Source organism: Biomphalaria glabrata, chromosome 6 (assembly GCF_947242115.1).
Source record: "Biomphalaria glabrata chromosome 6, xgBioGlab47.1, whole genome shotgun sequence".
NCBI classification, from domain to species: Eukaryota; Metazoa; Mollusca; class Gastropoda; family Planorbidae; genus Biomphalaria; species Biomphalaria glabrata.
This window is the reverse complement of record NC_074716.1, coordinates 15,013,894-15,034,092: the sequence shown is the minus strand read 5'-3', so window position 1 is coordinate 15,034,092 and position 20,199 is coordinate 15,013,894. Positions and strand designations below refer to the sequence as shown.

General features: G+C 37.7%; 1 protein-coding gene across 1 annotated transcript in view; it reads left to right on the top strand.

Annotated features, from left to right (window-relative positions):
- The first annotated feature begins 6,103 nt into the window (after positions 1-6,103).
- The window catches only part of LOC106057585 (mucin-5AC-like), a 52,321-nt gene continuing 38,225 nt past the window's right edge, over positions 6,104-20,199 (top strand). The window contains exon 1 of the mRNA XM_056032053.1: positions 6,104-6,217. The gene's annotated coding sequence lies outside the window, so the exon portion shown is untranslated. The remainder of the gene's footprint in view (positions 6,218-20,199) is intronic.

Below are 20,199 nucleotides of genomic sequence, written 5' to 3'. Positions count from 1 at the left end.
ATGTGTATAGGCAATGTCCAATAAAGTTGTATGACTTCCAGAGGAGCCAGTCTGTCTAGCACTCAACTAGGTGTTAACTAGAGTATCCAGATGAATGGGTAGATTCCCGGTAGATGAAAAAAAGAAGGAGGTGTAAAGGTATATTAAAGGTGAAAGTAAAAATGTTACCTATAGTAAAATGAGGGCCCGTTTACATTTTTCAGCTAACTTGTAAGATCTCTTTTTTTTATATTTTTTTTTATTTTAAGTATAATTTTTACCACATTCTGTCCTCATTAACAAAATAACAACGAAATTAAATAAACTCGGATTTGACCTGATCTCTAGAATTTTTTTGCATTTGGAAATAATAGCTAAAAAAGTTTTAATGTAAATAAATTAAACACGCGACGAGAATATATAATATTAATAATATGTTACTATCCAGTGAACGATTTGTCTGTGAACAATTTGTCCGTGCCGTGAACGAATAGTCGCGTGAACGATTTGTCGCGTGAACGATTTGTCGTGAACCAACTGTCGGTGAACAAGTTGTCGGTGAACAAGTTGTCTGTGAGCGAATAGTCCGTGAGCGAATAGTCGCGTGAACGAATAGTCGGGTGAACGAAATGTCTGGTGAACGAATAGTCGCTGAACGAAATGTCAGTGAACGAATTGTCGTGTCCCCATGTAAATAATCTTTAACAAAAAGAAATGTAGACTGTACATCTTTGATTATTTAAAATTGTACATTTTTTCCTTGTCAAGCAAGCGGTTGCCGATTGCCTTTTTTATGACGATATGAAACTAATTGGTGGTAGTGGTTAAGCGCATCGCTTCCGTAATTGGGGTCCTGGGTTTGAATCTCGGTGAATTTGAATTTCAGGATTTTTAGGGCTCCTCTGAGTCCACCCAACTTTAATGGGTACCTGACTTAAGTTAGGAAAAGTAAAGGGGGTTGGTCGTTGTGCTGCCCACATGACACCCTGCTCGTTAACTGTTGGCCAAAGAAACAAGAAACAGATGACCATAACATCATCCCAATGTCTGAAAGGGGAAATTTACTTATTTCTGGCAAAATGCGGAAAACACCATAGGTAAATTATTGATTTTTACCAGCCGTTTTAGTTTTAAAAACTGTTTTACACAAACCCACATCTGACATTATTAAAAGAATTTTGTTAAGCAACAATACAGTTCAATGTTGCTTCGGTGGCATGAGTTATAAAATTAAAAGCTTCATATGTAATTCTTTGCAAACGACATATATAAGTTTGGGCTCAGCAGCCTCACAGGTTCTGACAGGATCTAGTGGTGTGTGCTGCAAACTGCATAAGAGTCGCGGCTCCTTATTTTTCCTCAGGGTTGACCAACAAAACCTTTCCCATGTTTGAGTTGCAAGGTTGGAGAGTTTTTAATTCAGTTTTACTTCTGCTAGGTGGGTAGCCAGCCAAGACTAATGAGCCGTTCTTGCTCGAAGCTTACTGGTTTAGGCGACAGTTACTCGATTTCGCTCTTTCTCTCGATAGTGATAATATCTTCGCAGACTCAATATTCGAGCAACACGTGAGACATCAAGATATACACGAGAAACTCTTTGCGAAAACTCTTGCAATGATAATTAAGGCCAGTGTGTTTGGAGATTCCAGCAATACTTATTGATAATTTAATTGGTTATGAATTTTTGAATTTTATCAATAAGAAAGAGAGATATCTAAAATCTCTAATATGTAGCTTTAAATTACTTTTACACTTTTCAACTCTGTACAGATAGAAAGTAGGAAGCGTTTTGGCTGAGCTCTAAAGTGCTTGGCTTCTGAACTGGGGGTCCCGAGTTGGAATCCTGTTGAAGACTTGGATTTTTTAATTTCGGGATCTTTTTGGGCGCCTCTGAGGCCACCCAGCTCTAATGGGTACCTGACATTAGTTGAGGAAAAGTAAAGGTGGTTTGCCGTTGTGTTGGCCACGTGACACCCTCAATAATCGTAGTCCACAGAAACAGATGACCTTTAAATCATCTGCCCTATAGACCACAAGATCTGAGAGGGGAACTTTAATTTTTGTACAGATAGAAATAAAGTTTATTTTTAATTGTTGAATTTGCAAAATTTGAAAGTTAAGCAGGGGGTCTACCGACAACCAGAAAACATGGCAAGGGGTCAATTTGAAAAAAAAGTTTGGGAACCACTGCTCTAGAGGCTATCAAGATATTGTAAGCAGATAAACTCATTAGATTTGTGTCTCTTGTAAGATTTTTATTGCCCCTCCCTTCCCATTTCTGGTTTTTATTTTCTTTGACAAACGAGATCCCGAGTCGACGTGACAATGTTGCTTTTAGGGGAGAAAAAAACTAATTTATAATTTGATTTGATTTTAAATTTCTTGGCACATTTTAGGCCCTATAACTATTACCTAACGGGGAGGATAAGTGACCATCATCAGGGCCGACCGTAGACCGATTTTACCGATTGCTCCAATCGGGCTCCGCGCCTGGAAAGGCCCCGCAAATTATATATAGCCTATCAATATCAGTCATGGCTCTTGCCATAGGCTTTTAAAGGTGTAAGAATTAAAGGTTTAACATATTTAGTGTATCGTACGATTAACTTTAATTAACCCACTGGCGCCTATTGCGTTAGAGTAGATTTATTTGCATGTTGTATAATAATTGATATAATGAATAGAAAAAGTTGTTATTGTAAAAAAAAATAATTAGAAGAGGGTCCTCGCAAGCTTCCGTTAAATTGGGCCCCGAAATTTTGTAAGTCCGGCGCTGGCCATCATATTCTGGAGCCCGAGCTTACTGGTACATTGCCTCAGGGGTGGAACAAACTTCGGAACTTCTTAAGGTGAAGAAATTAAAATTGGTAAATAAATATTTAATTTTCACTTTTTTAAAACTAGATTTAACACAGCCTATGGACATTATTACGAGGTACCATTACTTTAACCCAGCCTATGGACATTATTACGAGGTACCATTACTTTAACACAGCCTATGGACATTATTACGAGGTGCCATTACTTTAACCCAGCCTATGGACATTATTACGAGGTACCATTACTTTAACACAGCCTATGGACATTATTACGAGGTACCATTACTTTAACCCAGCCTATGGACATTATTACGAGATACCATTACTTTAACACAGCCTATGGACATTATTACGAGGTACCATTACTTTAACACAGCCTATGGACATTATTACGAGGTGCCATTACTTTAACACAGCCTATGGACATTATTACGAGGTGCCATTACTACTACTTACAAAAATCCTATGCAATCTTTTTTTGAAAATCAAAATGGTGCAGAGCTCTGTGAGAGACTAAAAGAAAAATACCGAATTAGGTTTAAGATGTCATTAAGTTTATTCTTTTTATCACTAATCTATATATTCTCATTATCCGAAATCGCAATACATGGCCTTAGCTTGTGTTTACAACCTTTTAAAAAAATCCAATAAATTTATTTTTAACCCCCTATGGATAAGATAACGCAGAAGGATGGACCAGTGTATCTCTTATTCCATATGCTAGGAAAAGTCTTAAAAGTGTTCCTTCTTACCAAATGCTATTAGAACATGGAACAGGTTTTCTGAATCAACCAGGAAATCTTACGACTTAGCAGAGCTTAATGCTCTAATAAAACATTGACCAGTGGATACGCGTAGGCAGTAATTCTCTTCTCTTTTCAAGCAACGTCTGTAATTAAAAAAAAAAAAAAAAACTTATATTGCTCGTGCGGAAGGCTTGTTACAGACAGGACAGGAGAGTGGTGGATATGTGTATTGTCATATCAGCCACCAAGACGAGAATTCAAGGTTCAAATGATGATGGTGACGTTCAGGTCAAGCTGGTCTTCTAAAGATACCACAGGTGTGACTGTAATACGCCTGGCGAAGTCGTCCTTTCTCAATACAGTAGTGCGTCGTTACTCAGGACGTCAGTTATCCACAACGTTAACTTTCCACACTGCCTTACAGTACGGTGTCTACATGGTCTTGCTGGTGTGCAGCTAGAGATCAGATTATTTATCTGCCTGGTCGTGCGGTTTGCGCGCTGGACTGTCGTTCGGTCTTATCGATGGTCCCGGGTTCAAACTAACTTCAAACCCTGCCCTCTCCCATCCTCCGTCGTCCTGCGGGAGGTTTGGACAAGGAAGTAAACTATCTTCAACTCTGAAGGAACATCCGAAATATTTCAAACAGTTTACAAACATTTTACATATAGAACATTTTACAAACATTTAACAAACAAGGAAGACCACTATGTATAACGCTTTTTTCACCTGGATATTTGACTTGAATTTTATGTTAACTTACCACGCGGTACAACTTATGAAGTTTCTTTATACTGTTGGTGAAATGGACCGTTTATCATAATCCGCATTTGGTCGGTTCTCCTGACGATCGATTATCCGGACAGACCCTGTTCCCAATTAATCAGGACGTCGTTGCTCCCAATTAATCGGACATACCCTGGTCCACATTAATCCGGACAGACCCTGTTCCCAATTTATCCGGACATACCCTGTTCCCAATTAATCCGGACAGACCCTTTTTCCAATTAATCCGGACAGACCCTGTTCCCAATTAATCCGGACTGACCCTGTTCCCAATTGATCCGGACAGACCCTGTTCCCAATTAATCCGAATGATTGACGTCCTACTGTAATTTCCAAACACAAAGAGTAGGTCGCAGGGTACCCATGCTGATCCACGGAAACTGTTTTCCTGTGCTGGTATTCACTGAAAAGTGTTTCTCTTACCGGTGGCGCTGTGACGTAACCTATACCTGATACTCCATGCACGAGGCTGGAATCAAGTTTTCACAAGTGCTCATCCAGGTGATACCGGCTGTGGGGTGGGACGGGGTGGGCAAGTGGGGGGGGGGCTTAGCTGGGCGGCAAACAATTACAGTATGAGCCCACGAGTGGTGCCCTTTTTGTTATTTTTATTGTAAACAAACAAAAGATTCGAATGAAGCGACAATGAAGACGCTTGGTGGCGCTGTATTCTGCCAGGCCAGTTTGGCATTCGGGTAAACAGCCTTGACGTCATTATCTGATGCTCGTCTCCAAATAATCCGTACATCTGATTAGTGAACAAATGGAAACAGATAAAATGAACAAATAGAGATGAGGTCACAACGAAACTAAATTTAAAACTCTCTACTACAAAGGTTTACTTTTTGTCAGACTAAGAGCTGCAGTAAATAAAGTTTCTAATTTTAGCGCCTTTTTAACAGACAGCCAAGCGGACCCACCCAATTTGTCAATGATTAAGATTTAACAAGCAAAATATATGTTTAAAAAGAGAAGGAAAAAAATCTATGAGGAAGAACTCCGCACTTACAACTATATCTCTCAATAATTTAAAAATTATTTCCCTTATTTGATAATAAATAAAATAATTAATTGACTAATTGTTTTTTTTTTATGTAAATAAATAATTGTGCAAAGTTTCAACTTGATCCGAGGGTGGGAGAAATAACGTGTACAAACTTTTTACCAGAAATACAGACAGATACAGCTGATATGAGCTTTGCAAAAATCAAATTATTCTGAAGTCACAAATAGGCCTACACATAGAATCTCTTTGTGAAATGCTTGTATAATGTACTTATATAACTTCTATATTGTCTTTTATTTTTCACATTTTTCTTACAACAAAGTTAAAATATATTTTAAGGAAGTATTTCTCCGGTTCAATTGGTATCAAATGTAGACATCGTCAGCAGGGGCGTAGCTAGGAATTTCCCATCATTTGGGGGCCAGGGGGACTCAACCTCTTTGGGGGCCCCTGCAGTTTGCGCAATATTTAATTTTTTAAAACACTCATTTTTAAATTCTCCCCACCCCCTTCCCCCACCCTAGCTACGCCACTGATTGTCAGACTTCAATTGCATATGTTGAAAAGCGCAGAGTTGAAGAAATGCTGGCAAGTAGCACTTGGAACGAGCAGAACACGAGAGACTGGGAGTGCACTGCATCCAATCTGATAAGGCGCTGATACGTGGGCGTTTTCTACTGCCTACATCTTAATGGATGATGGGAAGGGGACTGGGGTCCAACCTCCCCCCCATACCTATTTCATTCCCGTCATTCTTGTTGATTCCGGTGCAGGGTGCGGACTGTCTTTTTTTTTTTTTTTCAAAAATTTCCTCTTAAAGTTTAAAATTTTGAATTTTCGAAAAACGTTTTGTGGGGATGTGAGACACGCATCCATGGCGGGTAAGTGTTTACACTGAACATGATATTGTTGCTATATTTAGCTTGCTCAAGGCGCCAGACGGAGATTGGGCTGACACTGAGATATTTGTACGTATGTTTGAGCGCGCCAAATTTGTTTCACGCCGTGCAATCAAGAGTTGAAATCATGAGATAGAAGATATCATTACATGAGTTGAGAAAGTTTAAATATGAAGAAAAAAAAAGATTATTATTTTTGGTCGTTAGCATTTTGTGTGTGTGTAAATTATACATTTAGTTTCATTGGTTCAAAAATTGTGTCAATTTATTTATTTTAAAAATATTTAAACGATTTCAAATTACTGATATCCTCATCTATGACACACTAGCGGATCCAGAACTTTGGAGTGGGGGGTGGCGTTTTTTTTCCAAACCCTAACCCTAACGCCCAGTAAACCCTAACCCTAAGCGTAAACGCGCGTACAATATATATATATATATATATGGTTAGAATTAAAAAATTAAGCGAGTTTCTCAACCTTCGGCAAAATAAAAAAAAAAGCCATGTTGATGCCTTTCTCTTGACAGTTAGGGGTCTAGGGGAGCGCTGTAAACGAAGACCCGACGCCAATAGCGTTTTCTTGCAATCGTCACGGCGGAAACGCGTTCTCCTGACATCTACAGCTCATTATTCATCCTATTAAAAAGGACCTTTTGAATAATGTTTTACATGAAAAATATTCTAATATGAATTAACAGGCCCTTACTACATTGCAAATACAACCGATTAGTTCCTTGAAAAGATAAGACACCCCACATATTTAGATTCAGGCTTTGAGGATAGCCGCCGAAAAAAAAATATTTGAAAAAAAAAAAAAAAAAAAAAAGCAGCCATGTTGAGGCCTTTCTCTTGACATCTAGGTGGTCTGTGGGAGCGCTGTAAGGTAAGAAATAGGTTGAAATATAAATAATTAGTATATAGTATTAACATAATTAATAAATTCGTATACAAATTGTGTGATTTCTTTACTAAAGTTCGTCTGCTATTCCCCTTCGGGAAGGGCCCACCTCCCCCCACCCCCTGGATCCCCCAGTGCTATGACATGTCCTTATTCCCCCAGTGCTATGACATGTCCTTATTCCCCCAGTGCTATGACATGTCCTTATTGCCCCAGTGCTATGACATGTCCTTATTCCCCCAGTGCTATGACATGTCCTTATTCTATTATTCTTCGCCTAACATATTAGAACTTTTCATGTTGCTGTTCGTGGACATTTACTTTATAAATTGGTAAATTAGTGCTTTTATCTAAGGACCATGTCTGACAAATGTGTGACACATGTCTGACGCAGGCATGGAACATGTCTGACACAGGTATGACAAAGGGGTGTCACAGGTAGGGCACATGACTGATACAGGTATGGAACAGGTATGACACATGTCTGACACAGGTATGGAACATATATGACACATGTCTGACACAGGTATGACACATGTCTGACACAGGTATGGAACATAAATGACACATGTCTGACACAGGGTATGGAACATATATGACACATGTCTGACACAGGTATGACACATGTCTGACACAGGTATGGAACATATATGACACATGTCTGACACAGGTATGGAACATATATGACACATGTCTGACACAGGTATGGAACATATATGACACAGGTATGACACATGTCTGACACAGGTATGGAAAATATATGACACAGGTATGACACATGACTGATACAGGTATGGAACATGTCTGACACAGGTATGACATGTCTGACACAGGTATGGAACATATATGACACAGGTATGACAAAGGGGTGACACAGGTATGATACATCTCTGACATAGGTTGTACGCGATTGTTGAGATAAAGATGAAGTAGGCAATATACACACTGGCCTATGTAGTTATTTTAGTGTCCCAACACCTAGAAGATGAAAAAAGATTGAGTTCTTGTCTTGGCTACAAACGTATGAAGTATAAACACAGCGTTCGAGTTACACCACACGGTCATGTATTTGTGCCAATCGTTTTTTCCATGTAACTGCCCAAGTGTCTTGGCTTCTTGTTAAATACAGGGTATAAATTATCTCGGGCAGGCGAACTTTAAAAAATGTATTATATGATGTATACCTATATTGCTTATGACCACCAAAGTAAATAAAATTTAACCGAATTATTCATAATAGGCAAGTCTTTAAAGAATAACAAGAGAATTATTCACACTGTAAACTTCACTTATGGTCCGACAGACACGCTGGGCAGGGCACATTGGGGATGGCAGCGGGCAAGGTTCAAACACTGTATCATCGATACCATTGAACGACAGTCCAGAGCCCATACCACACGGCCAGGCAGTCTTCAAACGTTTTCAAAAGTTTCTGTGTGTGTGTGTGTGTGGAATCTTGTACACGTTATTTTTCTCACTTCGTATTCTTAGATCAAATTGAAACTTTGCACAATTTTTATTTGTTAATAACACATGAATCACTTAATCAAAAAATTAACCAATTAATTAATTAATTAGTAGTAGTTAATTAATTTGTTTTTTTTTTATAGAAAAGAGGAGATAAACCTTGCAGTGACTCCTGTATATAAGTTTTTGTTTAATAAAAAAAAAATCTTTTTTCGGTAACCCAAAGGCTATTCATTTCCTCCTTTTGAATAAACTTTGCTATTGGGCTTTTTTTTTATTATTATTATTTTATAAACAACTATAAATCGATACAAACAAACATATATATATATATAGCTATGCTTTCATATGCATTGATGCTATAGCGTAAAAAAAAAATTAGCTGTGCAGGGAAGATGAATAAAAGATCTTAAGTTGATCAGGGTCTTTAACTGTGCTCTATTTTATCTCTTTAATGCTTTTAAGTGTTTCATTAGGTTGCCTGCCCCTGCCTAAAACGATTCTAGTTTTTACCAAGGACTTCCAACACCTAAATTTAGTATTATAGTAACTTGACTGACTGACTTGTATGTTTCAGAAATGGAGACATAGAAATTGAGAGACTTTGACCAGACAGACAGACAGTGTTGGAATAAGTTTGGTAAAAAAGAAAATGGCTTTTATAGATCAGTTGTTATTACAAAAGTTGCATTAACTCGCTCCGTCTGTCTGTCTGTCTGGTCAAAATCTTTTTTATACGTGATTTCACCCACTTCCCTTCTAGGATCAAGTTAAAATTTTGTTGCACGTCCATTGTTAATGGCAACGCATGAATCAATTAAACAAATTAACCAATTAATTAAATAATTAGTCGTAATAATTTAATTGTGTTTTATAGAGAGACAGTAAGGTCAACCAAGGTAAGGAGAAATAAGACTTGTGTAGAAAATTAGGTTTTATAACTATTTATTTTATAAGTACTTGAACAGCTCAGTGGCAAACACGTTGGCCTTCCAACATGGAGGCTTGAGACCCCGAGTTCGAATTCAGACTAGTGCAACTTTTTTTTTCTTTAATGGCTTTGAAACGGCAGCAAGGAAACCTTCTCCCAGATACCCCCCTCTTCCACCCCAACTGGTCCTTAAAAGTGATTGGACCATAGCGCACATATCATGCTTATAGTAACTGAAAATTGCGCTAAACAAAAATAATTAATAAAAATAAAAATATTTTCAACCGCACAATTTTTTTATTGTTAGTCTAGATCTATTAAAATCATTACAAGATTGATTAAAATAACTGATGCAATTTCAATCAATATAAGCTTTGTTTGTTTGTTTGTTTTAGGTTTTTTAAATATTTTACTTGTGTAATATAACAATACTGTACAGTAGGTAACCTGACATGAAACATTAGAGTTAACATCTGCAAAGCACGCCAGGCAACCGTCTGGAATGGTGTAAGAAAGGTCGATTAGGCAACTAATTGAACGCGTTGTGTCGATGTGAATTGTTTGTATATGCTCTCCTAACGAAGGTGTCATGTTACCTGCATATCGACCCTTACTTTTCAGGTACCCATTATCTCAGAGGGGTCCTAAAAATCCCAAATAAAAAAAAACCAGTCTTCACAGAGATTGGAACCCTCCTATTTGGAACCCAAGTGCTTTACTACTCAGCTACTTAGCGTCCTTATATATTCTAATAGATGCTGGCTCAAGCATTGGTTACCTCAATAAGAATGGAACTGTTCTTAATGTAATTGGATAGAATTGGATAATTGGATAGAATTGGATAATTGGATAGAATTGGATAATTGGATAGAATCGATTGTCGATGGCTTCATTTCATTGAGCTGCAAAAATATAATTTCAACTCGATAATCACCTAAACACCGAGCTCGCATTGTGAGCATTTGTGAGCCGAGGCACATGAAGAAATATAAAATTACTCATTCCAGGAGAAAGAATTTGATTACACCAGCACTTTTTTGTTTGTTTCGATGAATGTTGATCAATAATGAACTTAAGATAGAAACATGTTGAAATCATACCTTATCTTTTGATATGAACCAAATAGCGTGCATGTAGTTGGACACAACTGTAATACACACTTTCTCTGTTAGTAAGTAGTTTCACTGGTGAGTGATTTAACTTGCAAATACGTAACGAATTTTGCTTGCGATGCGAAGTCGGACTGTGTAAAGAGAGATTCAGTGGCTCCCTGCATCAACACTATATCTGGAGTGTCTATATTGACTGTAATCCTCCAGTGCATCTCTTATAGTTCAGTTTTCAAATTAAAATAGCTAAACACATTTTTGTCTTCCCTCCCCTTTAAAAAGCTTCGATCTAATTTACGGCTCCAGTTTTTTGTGCTGCACACATTGTATTCTCTAGAATTCTAGATCATTAACTCCTATATCCCGCTAACTAAGCATTGCGTACTTGGTCCTTGGCAGTGCAGACTAAATAAAAATAGATCTATTGTAATGTCTATATAGAGTACTTTTAAGTTTTAACAAAGCTTATATTCACTCTGTCTGTCTGGTAAAAAATGTGTATACGTTATTTCTCCGACACCCAATTTGGGATCAAGCTGAAAATTGGCAAAATTATTTCTTTTACCTGACAACACATGAATCAATTAAAAAATTAACCAATTAGTTAATTAAATATCGGTAATTAATTATTTTATTTGGTATCTCGAACAATACAAAGTGGTGGTATAAGCTGAATTAGTCCCCTTTATAGGTCGCCGCTCTAAATTGAAACAAACAATATATAACGTATACAACCTTCTCTAGTCATAATTATCTTACTAGCTAAGTGGTTAGTACGTCGGCACGTCAAATTCAAGTCGACCCCACCCCCCCCTTTTTTTTTTGTAAATGATTTTTAAATCCACTTACGGAAAAGTCCAACCCCCCCTCCCACCCCATTTTTCCGACTGGTCCAGACAAGTGATAGGATCATAGCGTAGTGAGAAAGCTGAAAGCATGAAATAGCGCTAAAAACAAACAATTGGTAAATATTATTAATCGCACAGATTCATTGTTGCTGGCCTAGATCTATTACAAATTTAATGACATGAACTGATCCAAACTAATTGATACAATTAACACTTCGTAAAAGCTTTGTTGTTTTTTTAAAGTATTTTTTTTTTCAATGTTTTTCTTGTTCACTATCCATTGACAACAAGGACCTCATCATCATTTGGTCCCATTGAAAAGTTGTTAAGGCCATAAATAGAGTATTCGAGTGACCCTCCTTATGGATAACTGTGTTCATGTCTAGTATCAGTATGTCTCTGTACATGATTTAGATTGTTCAATCAGTCAAGCAAGCCCCACAAGGTGTTCACATTTGCTTCCCATTGATCTGTATGTCAAGACGAGAGGAACACGTACGATTGGCAACGGAAAGACAACACTCCCATATGTTGTGGCGAAGTCAACTTCATTTCCATCTTTGTTATGTATAGATAGCAGAGTCGTGCCGTGGCAGCCCCCTCTCCACAACTCAACTTTTTATTGGCACTTTTATGTTGATTTTGGCAGCTCGACAGTACCTGGCCAAGTCACGTGGTATATGGATCTATACTCCTGCGATCTAACCTTGGGGAATGGCTGACACTAGCACTACTCCCAGATCGCTACCAAGGCCGATAACAAAATATATTTTGTGTATTACAAACATCGGGAAGTTAGTCTTAAAAACACCTTCATCTGCTGTTTCAGCGCGCTACCATCAGGGCCGGCCTTGAGCATAAGCTAACTATGCAGCCGCCTAGGGCATATGATTGGTGGGGGCCTCGCACAAGACTCAAAAATAATTTTTTATTTTTTGGAGAAGAAATTGCGAAACCTGGATGAAATCTGAAACAGAACACATTAGTCTCTAGGTCTACTAGCCTAGCTCAAAGTCTTTACTATGATTCAAATTGTATTGTTTAGATCTACTTGTTAGGCTACAGATGCTAGAAGACCATTGTTTCTTCATTTTGGTGAAATTTCGAAAAGTTATTTCTCGCCTTGTGATCATGAATCGTCTATGAATCTCATTCATGCTATCGGCGCTACATGATTTTTGTTGTTGATTTAGATATAGCTACAGGACGGTATATAATTCTTTGCGTATTTTTCGGTGTTAATGTGCAGCGTACCAGTTAGTTATCAGCGGTCTGATTGGTTTTTGTATTTCATTTGAGGACACCCTATTCACAATGACTAGGGACTACCTATTCGCTTCACATAGGGTCTTCAATTACCTAAGGCCGGCCCTGCTATCATACTCTAAATAAAGGACATCTGAATACTATTTTAAATAAGTTATTTATTTTCTTCTTCATTTCGAAAATTACTTAAAGATGAAGATTATTACATCATAGCCCATACCTCCATCAGGACGCAGGGGGTGACAGCGTGCACGCGATGACAGCGGGCAGGGGGTGACAGCGTGCACGGGATGACAGCGGGCAGGCAGTGACAGCGGGCAGGGAGTGACAGCGTGCAGGTGATGACAGCGGGCAGGGGGTGACAGCGTGCACGGGATGACAGCGGGCAGGGAGTGACAGCGTGCAGGTGATGATAGCGGGCAGGGAGTTACAACGGGCAGGGGATGACAGCATGCAGGTGATGAGAGCGGGCAGGGAGTGACAGCGGGCAAGGAGTGACAGCGGACAGGGTGTTAATTGGGGAACATCGTACTAATAATCCATGTCATGCAACTATCCATTATAAAAGCAGGACGTCCATTATTGGTTTTAGTCTTCTAATCTAAGTCGCCGTACCAAAGTAGCGAAACTAATGCATTTACATTAGGTCGTAGTACACGGACTTACAGGTGACGATACTACAGTCTACATCACAACATTTATATAAGTCTTCCAACTAACACATCGAACTAACAAAAAACAAGAAAGATACGCATGGTTTGTCGTCATTTCTTTACCAGGATCTTACAATGCAGAAAAACAAGAATAGAAAACCGAGAGAAAAGATCAAGGCTCGACAATGAATGTTGAAACAATTCTATACCTATTGTGTTTTCCTCTTTAAAGTTTGTGACATCTTTGGGGATTTGAGATTAATCAACCAAAGAAGATTCTTGGTAGGCTACCAGTCAAATGGCGGTACTGCTACAGGTGTCGCGTAGTATAAGAAAATGCTTAATTAATTTTACTGGAAGATGTTTTCTGGAACGCATGTTTCTTATCCAATATGCTAGGACAGAATCTTATAAGTGTTCTTTCTTTCCTAGTATAGGTATGGAACGAGTTGCCTAAATGAGCCAGGAAAACCAATGACAGTGTAGAATTTAGGTCTAACATGACTGTCACTTGGATACGCGTAGTAGCGTAGGACGTAATTATCTTTTTCTTTGAACGAATGTCTGTAATTGATAAGAAAAGAAATATTTTTTAATGATGAATGTCTACCCTGACAGTGTAAAATAATGACTACTATTTGTCTTTACCCTTTTCGATTGCATTAAAAGAGAATTTCTATTTTTTTTTATATGGAATAACACTAGCACTGAATTCCATGCATCTTGTACACTGTCTCCTTTCCTATAGTGCAAATCTTACTTTCAACTGTCCCAATATCTGTCATAGGAAAACAAAACAATTTAATGTCTAGATGAACAGCACAGCTGAGTTGGAAATCCCCAGACAACAAACGGTTGTCAAGTGACGCTTTTTTTTTTATCTCTGTCTTTATCTGAATGTCTTATTATTTCTGAAAAAAACTGAAAGCACACATCTGAAAGAACTAAATCTAGCTGATTACATAAGTAGCTAGTGCTACTATCTCAAGGCTACTTTTAAATTCGATTTTTTTAAAGGACAGGCAGACTATTATACAAAGCAAACGCAAAAGTTGCTTTCCCAGTGGCAATAAAAAAGGATGAAATTTATAAGTGTGAATTTAACTTGAGATTCTCTAGCGGAGAGTCTACTCTCGCACGTGCTTATTTATAAGTGTGAATTTAACATGAGATTCTCTAGCGGAGAGTCTACTCTCGCACGTGCTTATTTATAAGTGTGAATTTAACATGAGATTCTCTATCGGAGAGTCTACTCTCGCACGTGCTTATTTATAAGCCTCGCGTTCTTTGGTACTCACTCAGGAACAAAGAAATTTGACGTCATTTCCCACAGCTCGTCAGCGTGAGCACAGGAAATAACTGCGTCATATAACCTGCATGCATACACATGAACATTGCACCAAAGCACACACACACAAAGACATTAACACATGCACGTCGAACCAACACACAGGCACACAAAGACATTAACACATGCTTTGTCGTGTTTACTTTTTGTGTCAGTGTTAATCTCCGAGATTCCAGGACCAACATGTGCAGCCTACCAGTTGTCAGCGGTGTGATTTGTTTCTATCATACTTGTATATAAACACAAAGACAGATCGGGAATCTAATTACATACTTTGGACATCTAGCGTAGAACATCTGCTGGATTAAAACAATGATGGTAGTTAGAGCCGGATTTAGAAGAGGCGAGGCCTCATGATTTCATTGGGTTGGGCCCAGTTTAAAGGGGAGAAAAATGATCGCTTAGTTTTTAGAAATACAATCTGACACAATGTCACAAGCACTGGCGGATCCAAGGGGGGGGGGGGGGACTGTAGCGGCGATCGCCCTCCCCTCCCCCCACCACTCGGTCGACCACCACACTTTCGGGAGGGGGGGTCAGACGAATTTTAGTTTAGAAATCACACAATTTGTATACGAATTTATTATTTATTTTAATAATATATACTAATTATTTATATTTAAACCTATTTTAGATTATTTCGCCCCCCCCCCTCTAGTATGTTGGCCGATTTGGTGGGGTAGGGAGGGGGTGATGGCATTAATCCCGACTCCGCCCCCCCCCCCCAAACTTTCGAGTGAGGGCCGCGGTCCAATTTATTTGTAGAATAATAGCTTGTTAACAGAATCAATAAAATATCTATATGATTAAAACTTGTTATTGATATTGTAACCAATCTTTAGATTATGTAGTTCCCCTGTTGGCCGATTGGGGGGGGGGCGAATATATGTACTTCCCATCCCATTTAAACCCTTTGAGGGGGGTGGTCCTACTTTTAGGGAGAGATCATAGTTTGTGAACAAAATTAGTTGAATTACTATATAATTTCATATTATGTAGCTCCCCTTCTGATATCTTGGCCGAGTCGATGGGTGGGGGGGGGGGCAATTGCAGCAACTGCCCTCCCCACTCTAGCCCTCTGAGTGGTTGGGCGGTCCATTTTATGGAGAAATCATTGTTTGTGAACAAAAGTAGTTGAATACCTGTTGAATAAGCTACATATTGATATTTAAACCCATTTGTATATTATATCGCACCACACTCTAATCTCAAATTTTATTATTAGTAAATATAAAATGAAAAAGGGTTGTACCAGGTGGGAGGGGCGATACAAGCAATTGCCTTCCTCCCATCGAACAACCAATACTTTTTTCTTTTTGTATTTTAGTTAAAAAATTACAAAATAAAAAAAAAACATTTGTCACTAATATAATTTAAATATGTTATAAATTAAATTCTTATATCAAGTCACCCCCCCCCCTTTTTCTTTAATGCCAAATGCAATCATTAGCAGAAATTATAAAAGGAGCGGGGACTCTTACTCAATTAACGTTTTCACTCTACCGCCCCCTCCCCTTTTCAGACGAAAACATGACGTTTTAATTAAAACAGAATAGTCAAATATGGCGACAGAGTTTATGTAATTGCACATGAATTTATCATAATTATTTTAAGAAAGACTTTGCTTTGGAAAATTTAGAATTCATACAAAATTTTTGAGTATACGAGTAAGAATTGAGATGAGTTCTGAACCCAAATGTTCTTTTCCTAGTCCGCCTTTTTCCAACCTTTACTCAATCTTTTATTTTTCTAGTTAAATAAATCTGGGACTATAGCTCACAATTTATGTTTGAATTCTAAAAATGCAAAAAAATAGAGTGAAATCTAATTGGTACATTTCATTTCTTCTACAACTTCTTTTTTTTAGAGCTTTGAATTATAGTTCTAAAACAAAACAAAGTTACAAATATGCCTATTGAACAAAATGTATCACTTACAAATGAACTTTTTAAAAAATATTATTTTTGGAATAATTATTTTTTTTGGCGGCGATCCTCAAAGCCTTAATCTAAATCAGTGGGGTATCTTATCTTTTCAAGGAACAAATCGGTTGTATTTGCAATGTAGTTAGGACCTACAAATTCGTATAAGAATATTTTTCAAGTAAAACTGCACTGGAAAAATGTATTGATGGCAGCACCACATCTTGGTCCGAACAGAACCCGGGGGCCGTAGATTGGAGACCATTGATAAAGTCTCTCTCTCTCTCTCTCACCCTCTCTCTCGCTCTCTCTCTCTCTCTCTCTGTCTCATTCGTTAGCAACTGTTCACAATTCTGTGTTTCGGTACTCTATATGTAATACGGTGCTCAGAGCAGATTAAACTATGTATAAACTGCCAAACCACTGAAGATTATGTCGCACATATATAATAGAACGTGGATGGTCATTCTCTATCAATACATTCATTCCTTGTGTTAGATCCTTGGGATAAAAATCCCCAAGATTTATTTCTCTTCGTTAAGGACAGTAAAGGCATGTCATGACATGCCATGATCCGACAAGACAATCTTTCTGAACATTTTCTTGCATTCCAACACGCCATCTGTGCGGCACCCGGGAGAGTCTTTGTGTTCACCACCCCAAATGTTCACCTGTTACCCCCATTAAGGACCACTCCCTTACGCATGGTACACATTTACCCTACACGCAGCGCAATCTCTGGAATAGATTGAAGAGTTTGTCTTTGATCCTTGTCAAAATAATTTTACCCTCATAACAAGGAATGGAATGTCAGTATTTTGTTAACAAATTGGAAGCTAGAAACCACCATATGTTATTTTATGACATTGGAGATTTCCATCTATGACGGATCACGGATAACTATCAATAGCTAGCTCACATATATAGGTCTGTGAGTTGCTATTCTGTTGTTTCTGGTGTAGAGACTACAGGAAGTGTTGATGAGCTATGCATTTTAAAAGGCATCGGAGAATAATTTTCAGAACTACAAGAACACATTTCTAAGCTATTTCGATTGTAGAACAAAGCGATTTTTATTTTGTAGTTAACAACGATGCTATTTCAATATCATTAGTCTATTAATTTCAAAATGTCTTCCAATCCTTATTATATATCTTAACAGTTTTCTTTAAGGTTACCCTATCTCGCTTCACATCGCTCTATATCGCTTTCCATTCTTTTATATGTCCGTATGTGTGTTTTAACTCTTTCTCTCCGTAATTATTTTTCCACTTTTCGACAGAATTAAATTTGCTCAGTAGTATTCCACTACGCTGTTATGATTAAGCTTCAATAACATTTTCGCTTGTTTTCAGAAAATGTTTTATTTGGTATAGAATTAAAGGGGAATGCATGTTCTTTATGCATTAAAATAAATTAAAGTTTTAAAAAATCAAACATTAATTTAATTTAATGAGGTCTCATCAACGATGTTATCGTCGATTAGGAGAGAAAGAGTTAAGAATACCTAAATAATACAAATCAATACTAAAAAAAAACTAAACAAAGAGTGGATGACGGTGTTTTAAGAATGTATCTGTATTGGTCCAAACCTATGGACATTAAGTTTGACTAGAACTGTCCACCTTAGCTTAACTGCTATAACAATAACAATGTTATAGTCAAGCATGAACAACATTTACATACGTAACAAACACACACACACACACACACGACCAGTGCTTTATGAATTAGGCTTCTGTGTACTTCTAGGTGACGACAAGTGACCTTGAAACATCTTGACTGAAAGTGGTATGAAGGAGTCTTTAAAATTTTCTGCTCTAGCCTTCGTGGGGAAGTGCTGACCACTTCTGATGTAACTGTGGTTTAATGGGTGCAGATTGTCTTAAAGGATTTTGTGTGTTTTGGAAAGGCATTTTTCATGAAAAAGTTCTCCAAGAGATGGCAGCTGTTTGAGTGATATACAATTCTTTGTAATTAGTCTATTTAGTCGATGTCTTTGTGCCAATGAAGTATTTCCATACCAGCAGGTGAAAGCAAAGGTAATCCGGCTACTTATGGTTGCTGTATTATATGTGGGCGTGGTTTAACTTAGTTTCGTATCGAGTATACACCAGCCTTTACGACAAAGAACCCATAACCAATTACCCAGCCCCTTGTTGAACAGGTCTATACGATTGAATGTGTAATTTCTAAATGTAATACATATTTTAAATACTGAGTTTCGTTCCTTTGACACGCAATAATACACGAGGTAAGTGAATTGCTGAAACACGCTTTCCATAACTTTGTGAAATAATACAAATAATCCATAGGCTTTATAAAGTGCCTAACACAAACTTGGGAAGCACTGGGATCCAGCATCAGATCGTAGTTTCCGTATCCTGACCTAAAAGAAACAAACAATGCAATTTTTATTTTTACTCAACTGAAATTTGTTTTAACTGGGAAAAAAAGGGGGAGGGGTTGTTGACAGTCGTTGACTTGTAACACTAAACTGCTGGTAGACAACTAAAACGCTGTAGGCATAATATATCTTGACTAATAAAACTTGAAATAACTTGAATGACTCCCTTGTGGACAATGCTAAATATAACTTTTGTTATAGTATAAATTGTGATGAAACGACATCAATGTAACTTTAGTAATAAAAGGTATTCTGAACAAAATCTAACTCACTACAATAACACATCCTTTCAGTCTGGCATTCTGGAGTCGTCTGTCCTACCTAACACCGCTGACAACAACTCCACCTATCTTGCATCATTCACAACCAAAAGCTAACTTCTTCCCACTGTCACCATAGAAACACACACATCACACACACACACACACACACACACACACTCCATAACAGGGGGAAACAGAAAAAAATGCTAAAAAATAGTAGCCTTACTTTTCAAATTTTAGTATCAATCTAATTGTCAAATTTTCCACAATATTCTGTACAGAAAATAGGCCTACCAATGAAGCTTATTGAGTTATGTTGTTTTTACTTTTTATGTTCTGAGAAACTCATTAATATCAGCTTGATGATGTGGTCTAGTCCTGATTCTCGAAGTGGCTCAAAACTAAATCTAAAAGCAGCTAACGCAGTTTTTAGGAAAAATGACCTTTCCGCTATAAGGAAAAGTTGGCATGAAAAAACAGAACAACTAAACGTAGATAGAGACGGCCACAAGCTCTGGCGAAAAGCTAAATTTCTCAACCAGGAAGAAAACAGAACAACTCCTATAGTTATAGAAAAGGACAACAAACCCCTGAAAGGCCAAGAAGCAGCTAATGAATTCATAAAGTATTTCCAAATACAAATCAATGAAAGTAGAAATAAAGATGTCAACTCAGAAATCCAAGAAAATAATAAAGGTAACAAACCGGCTTACTCCTTGGGAATGACTACAATATAAAATTTCAAATGACATGCTTCTTCACTTGGGTTCTCAAGCCAAAAGAAAACGGGAAATCAGGCAGAATCACAAACATCTGGGGAAACGTCATTTTGATCCCCAGACTAAAGCATG